The sequence below is a fragment of the Lycium barbarum genome, chromosome 7 (genome assembly GCF_019175385.1).
Source record: "Lycium barbarum isolate Lr01 chromosome 7, ASM1917538v2, whole genome shotgun sequence".
In the NCBI taxonomy this organism is placed as follows: Eukaryota; Viridiplantae; Streptophyta; class Magnoliopsida; order Solanales; family Solanaceae; genus Lycium; species Lycium barbarum.
The window spans coordinates 104,160,112-104,167,568 of NC_083343.1; positions in this window are offsets into that span (position 1 = coordinate 104,160,112).

Genomic DNA, 7,457 nt, shown 5'->3' on the forward strand with positions numbered 1-7,457 from the left:
GATTTGGGGGCTAATGATTGTAGCTATGATGGGTAGACTTAATAATTAAGTAATGATTGTGGGTAATGATGAGGTACTGATAGTGGTTAATAATGGGGATATGTAGCTTTAAGGGTAAAATGTTGGCTGAAGCAAAAGGTTCTGCGTGTTTCGTTTTCGGGAATCACTGTTTTCATCCTTTAAATTAATTTTCGAATTTCTCTTTTGTTCATCATGTGCAACGTTAATTTTTTAAACATATTGGGTGGGTGTAAATGAATTCATAAGGTTTTTGTAATGTACTGGATTCAGACGTAAATAGTGGTTCTAAGCTTTTGGTTTCGTAATTTGCTTCCGGTTTCAAGATTATCATATGCTTTCATGTTGAGACTACATTTTTCAATATATTGGATATATATAATTGAATGTGGGTGTATTAGATTATATGAACACCTTAAGTTCATGGTATTTGAGATATGAAAAATGGTATTGTAATTCTTAAGATTTTGGGATAATTGAAGGTTTCGAGCCCTAGTCTTACGAAATGAGAATTAATGACTTGAGAGTCCATTTATGGATGCAAACGACTAATTTTCTGGTTATATTACCCTTAGGTTATGGGTGAAATGATTTTTCAATAAAATTCCAATTTAGCCTTTGTGGGCCCGGGTTCTCTTTTACAGGTTTTTGTTTTCGATTCGAATCGTATTGTGGCAATATGGGTATCATTAGCTTCCTAATCTAATGTATATTAATTAATTAATAGACTTTGATCGTTTGGAAGCCATTCGGAGGGGAAAGGCTCAAGCGGATCAGTTTATGGCGCCTGCTCGGCATTGAGGTAGGTTACGGCTTACTTTATGTCTAGACTCCGGTTAGCGAAACGTATGTAGATAGTAGTGATTGACGGGGAAAGCATGATAGGTCTTCAGGCATGGTGTGGAGGTGAATTCCGTCTAGGTTGGTATTGTCAGCTGTTATGTGGGCTTGTCGCCATTATTGCGATATTGTTATGTGGACTTGTCACCATGGTTGTGATTTCATGTACTTGATATAATTCTATCTCTCTCTCTCTCTCTCTCTCTCTCTCTCTCTCGTTATCTCACTTGTCATATAGAAGAGGAAGGCTATTACTGAGAAATTGAATATTGAATTGCATTTCATAGTATAAATCTGTGGAACCTATGATTGCGGTGATTATTGAGGTGATTTCATGCGAGGCATGCATCCTATATTCTATGTATTATTTGATGTAATTATCACCTAGTTGTATCTCTGTCACATACTAGCTCACTCATCTTATGAAAGGGAAGGGTAATATTGATGATTGAACCATGGACAATAATATGACCTGTACTTGTTTATTGCATATTGGTGATATAGTTGAGACTGATAGCATGCATGACATGCTTCCATATTACTCTTATGTTTTCCTGATGGTGAGGAGAGTGATTGAGAGACTCCAGGGTCTTTGCCGGAGATTGAGTGTGATTGAGAGACTCCGAGGTCTTTGCTGGAGATTGAGAGTAATTGATAGCCTCCGAGGTTTCTGCCGGAGAGCATGAGTGGTACATGGACTTCGCGGGTCCCCCATGGGTCATGACTATGAGGCATTGCCATAGCATGTGTGTACGAGAATGGAGCGTGAGAGGTGACTACTGCATTGCATAACATTTACATAGCACGACATTGCATTGCATAGCACTCCATTTGAATTGCTATTCATGTCATTGCATGGCACATTCTCTGATTGATTCTTGATTTGTGAATTATTGAGTTGTTGTTTGTAAGTATTTATTTTAGAGGCTTGATGGACTCGAGGTTAAGAGATTTCCCCCTAGGCTTATAACCTGAGATATTGAAATCCCTTGTGACTATCGTTACTACAAGACTTTCATATGTGCTAGAGTTGTGACTGTGTTTGATTACTTATCTGCTTACTTGTTAGTTGCTTCTTGTTTATATGCGTGAACTAACCATTGTCGGCCTATGATACCTACGAGCCTTGTGTTTTGCTCATACTACTCTTGCTACACTCCTTGTGGAGTGTAGAGTTATTTTCAGGTTATGTTCGGAGTCTCACGACCGTTTCGAGACATTCGTCAAAGGCGTTTGGGTGAGCTATTTGAGATCTTGCAACCCAGAGTCTCTCCTTAGATTTCTGTTGTTCTCTATCCTTAAACAGAAGTCGTATCCAGTTTGAGTCTGTTATCTACTTCAAATTGTAAACTTCTTAGAAGCTCTTGTACGAGTCTAGACCAGGTTTTGGGAATTTCTTATAATAAAAGTATTTCTTCCGCATTGGTTTAATATTTAAACTGCTAAAGTGTGTTTACATGCTATTATTCTGCATGTTGTATCAAATTAAGGTAGTTACCTGAAGGGTTCACCCACCAGGGAGGGTTAGTGTGGGTGCCCGCATGACCCATGATTTGGGTCTTGACAAGTACTCCCACTCGGTCAAGTAGCAGACTCTTTGTGTTTGAGTGGTGTCTGGAGTTAGATGCATGTTTTTGAATGTGTCGTTTCTTGAGAGGTTTTGTTGCTAATATTTGGAAGCGTAAGCAAATGTTTGTTTTGAAGCAGGTTGCATGACTTTTGGGAGAATTGGCTCAATGTGTATGTTTTAATGTGTTTTTGAAACTTTCATATCCGCCGAATCCTGATGTAGACCTGTTTGAGTGGCATGGCTGTGAGAAGTACTAGGGAATGTTGGATAAGTGGTTGCTCAAGGGCGAGCAAAGTTTAAGTGGGGGTGTTGATATTTGGCACAAATATCTAGATTTAGTGTCATTTGCACTTCACTTCTTAGCACTTTAATTGCAGTTTTTAATGCAAATTGTTGTATATGATCTTATGTTGGTATGCTTGTATGAATAGGTACAACAGGGACCAATGGAGGGTATTCCGAGCAGTTTTTTATTGAATCCGAGGCTGTGCATGTTGGTTGAACATGGGAAGGAAATTCCAGCACTTGAAGGCAGAATCCGACCACTGAAGGGTCGCATGCGCTGGCTATGCGTCGCACAGCCAGCGCACAAAAGCCCCATCTCTAAATCTCAGACAGGCCATGCATTGGCCATGCGCCGTACAAGCAACACACAGAGGAGATCATGCGCTGGCCATGCGACGCATAGCCAGCGCACAAGCGGCGTCAATTGTCCCACTTGGATCGGGATTGGGCCAACTTATCTTATATTTACCCTAGCGTATAAATAGTCGTTTTTAACATTAGAAAGGCGGCTTGGACGAATTTTGAGACTTGTGAAACTCTTTCTAGGTTTTATTCCTCTTCTATTATTTTTCTTTACATTGAAACCCTATATTAATCATGAATTCTTGTTTGCATTCTCGAATCATGTGTAACTAAACACCGTAATTCTGGGGTTGTGGTGTAGCCATGAATATTGACGTTTGACAAGTATTTCAATCTTAGTAGCTTGTTCGTATGCAATTGCCTCTTTACTTCTATGCTTAATTGCTTGATTGTCTGCGCAACAATTGAGTTCTAATTACTAATTGATACTCGTGCTTGGGAAAGACGTTGTCAATATGGAGAAGAAGTAACGAGATTGTGATCTGAAAATCCCTATAGTTGGGCCAGGATTTGTGACTGGGATAGGACTATACTTAGTTACCGCAATCAATTTCATGACGTGCTCTTATTGCATTCTTGATAGGTCAATACGATAGGAATATAGGAGGCGAGTTATCTTGAATCAGTGAGTAGTGGTTCGGGAGAACACTACGAGATTAATAATCCGGTTAATTGACAATTGTGAACAAAGTTGCTAAGGTGGGATACTTGAATGACTCAATAGGATTGGTGAACAGACCACGACCCTGGAATACTTCTAAAATCTTGATAAAAGCAGTATTCAAATACGTTCTTAGCATAAATTCTGGTTACATTGTTGGTTAGTTTTATTACAGCATTAGTTTACAAAACAACCAAAACTTTTATTCTTTACGTGCATAGGTAGTAGCAATAGTTTATTTTCGCGAAAGTATTGGTCATAAGTCTATGTGGGTTCGACATCCGATTTTATATAATCACTATATTACCTGTACGACCACGTACACTTGCGTGTGCATTTGGATGCAACATGTATCTGACAACATCAACAAACACTACATTTATTGGACCATCTGCCAAAAAACCAGCCTTGTATATTCCATAATCAAGTGTTAAAGAACTCAAATTCCATTACATCTTGTTGTTGGTGAAGTTGCTAATGAGAAGATAGATTATGCAAACAAAAATGTTAAAGAACAAACACATTAAAAATAGTGTACGGTCTTATACCATATACGCATGCTAAACATATGTACTTCAAAAGTACAGCCTTAAGCATCTGTATATATAAGATGGTACCGTAAGAATTAAATCTCAAGCAAAACTTCCTCTTCTAGCTTCTGTCTCACTAACCTCGAGAATAAGTAATTTGAAGGCAAAAAAGTGCTTTACATTCCTAAGCTTTTCAGCCACTTGACGTGTCACTATCGCTATCTCGACTCGCATCATATAAAATACTTAAACCCAATTCATAATTCAAGATCATATCAGTAAGAACTAATGCCCAAAGATGAATTAAGAATTTGGTTCATAAAACAATAGGAAATTTCAAAAACAAGGCTCTATGTATAAGTACATATATACAGACAAAGTAGAGGTAGAAATCTTACCAATCAAATCCGCCAAAAAACAGAGATTTCCGAGATGTCTGTTGGAGATTTAATTTGGGACTTCTCGAATCTAAAACTGAGGAACTAAGAATCTGGTTGATAAAAGATTAGTTTTCTCTGAAAACCGAATTATATTCAATTTGAAAAAGAATCAAACTTTACCAATCACACTCTCCAAATTTGAATCCTTTGAGATCACCAGAAAGTTCAACTTCCCCTCTAAAATTGGGGAAAGATAAACTTGATGTGAAGTCATATTGATCACTTGCCTGCCATGAAGTCCAGTTTGAGAACTCATGCCCATAGTTTCCAGACATTCCTATATCCAGCCACCAAAAAATTAGTATGAAGTTCATTATAAAAAAAAAAAATAGTAACGTATGAAAATCCTATGCAGACTCCAGTTTTGAAGTTGTAACTGCTGAGAAGTTATAACCTACGCTATGGCGGCATGTCGTGAGGGGCTATGAGTTCTTTGTTCTGTGTGTGTGTGTGTGTGTGTTTTAAGATGAATTACACGTCCTTTATTTTTAATCTGTGAATGTATATACACGTATGGGGGTGCGATTGAGAAAATATAATGGTGCGAGGGTGTGTGATCGTGAGAAGAATACGGAGGAAGTGGTGGTTCCTAAGTTTTTTAAATTATATATCTCAATTAAAACAGAAATCTGGAGCAATAACCGGAAAAAAACTGGAGCAAAACTAACTGGACGTAATCCATTAGTGGTTTACTGCGGTTATATTTTGAATTTGAATGGAATCTGATGCTATTAGACCAAATTAACAGGATATCCAGAAACAATGAGCAGAGACACATTTGGGGAGGAAAAATTCCTCACGTGAGTTTACATGCACAGATGAGAAGTTAAAGAATAGACAGCCGCTAGGAATGGGACCGAAAGTGCACTATAATTCAAACATGAAGGACTATTAGTGCTTCATGTGAAAGGAGGAAGATAACTTTGAGTGTAAAGCCAAATAGAAGGGATGATTTTAGGCTTTTTCCCGGTTTATGGTAGTCTTGTGTCACTATATTATTTATGTTGAGTTATATAAAATATCTCTTAATTTGTTATGGCATAAGATATGCAGATTCACCACTCAAAGTAAACATCCAATTGTTACAGAAAGCAGATTATTATTGAAAAATCACTTATTTTTTCTTTTATGCGTTAGACGAGCAAATTAATGGTGCGGTTTCCATTAAAAAGCTACATCAGTGCCATATATAAAATTATGCAGGCCCTCTATTTACCTTTAAGGGATCGTTTGGTTCGGAACAAGTTTATCCTATGATTATAATCCCATATCCAATATTAGAATAGATAATACCAAACATTGGATAAAATATTATCCAGAATTCCGGTAACAAAACGACCTCAAGGTATCCTAATGTTATCTTATCAGTTCAATATTCTCTCTCTCAGTATCGTTACTGTTAATTGCTAAGTCAATTGTTCGTATACTAAGAAATTTGTTGTTATATTAAGTTGTACGCACCAAATTCTTTCCTTGTTCGGTATTTGTATATACATAAAAGACAAAAATATCCTTCATTTACCTATCGGGTTAAAACTGTCCTCGCCGTTAACCTTTTGGCTCATAAATGAGCTTATTTCTAAGGACCCTATTTAAAAATATAATTAAAAATTTTATTTATTACGTGACATAATTCTATTGACTAATTTTAAAATAAACCTAATTAATTAAAATTACAACCCAAAAACCGGATCCACATAATGTTGGGGAACTTCACAAAATAAACCAGTATAATAATTATAATAATAAATATTATTTTTTGAGCAAAATAATAGTACTGAAAATATGATATTACTACGATAATAATTTAGGAAATAATTTAGTAAATACACAGTCTAACTTGAGTCGTGTTAGGCACTGTCCTAAAAAACCATTTCAGCAAAGTGAAATGCTTCCTCAGATTGAACAAGCCCTTCTCTAATATTAGAGGATATAGGAATCAGCAAAATTAAACTATACCAACAAGTTATATAAGGATAATAATAATTAAAAAAGGGAGGCTTTGTAGTAGGTAATTATTATAGGAATCTGTTCATGGTATGGTTATACGGATGGAGCAAAATGGAAAATCTGAAAAAGAAGAGAGGATAGGCGTGTGTTTAATAGGTGTTGATGCTCACTGATTGTGTGTATGTAATGGATGGCAATGTTGAGGCTATTTATAGGTACAAAAATTATATAGGAAATTGACAAGTGTCTTAGCCACTCATAAATGGGTGGGCCACCAATAGACACTTGGATACACATTTGTCACTTTTTTGTCAACAAATGAGATGACTAATAGTAATATAGATAGCACGTGTATATGGCCTCAATTTTAGCCAACAAAATCTTTTGAAATAACTAATTATTTTTATCAACACATAAAATCCATACCCGTGGAGCTTAAATGCCCCCATTAAACTATAATGAATTGCCAATAATCTTCCTTGTTCGTCATGTTCCTCATACCTTGCATCATTTTCATCACCAATTTATTGAATTAATCTCATCAAATCAGAAAATTCCAAGGACGAAAAAAAAAAAAGTATCTTGCTTAATTTTACAAGGACTAAGTAAAGATCTGATTATTTGCTTAATTGCCCGGAGACTCTAGTTCAAAAGCTTCTCCAAGGCTCAGGTTATTGCTTTAAATTCCTTTAGCTTTATTTATAATTATCTTAATTAATTTTACATATTATCTCATTATTCGGTCATATTTGTCACAACCCGACAAGGGGCCATGACGGGTACCCGGAGCTGACTACCGA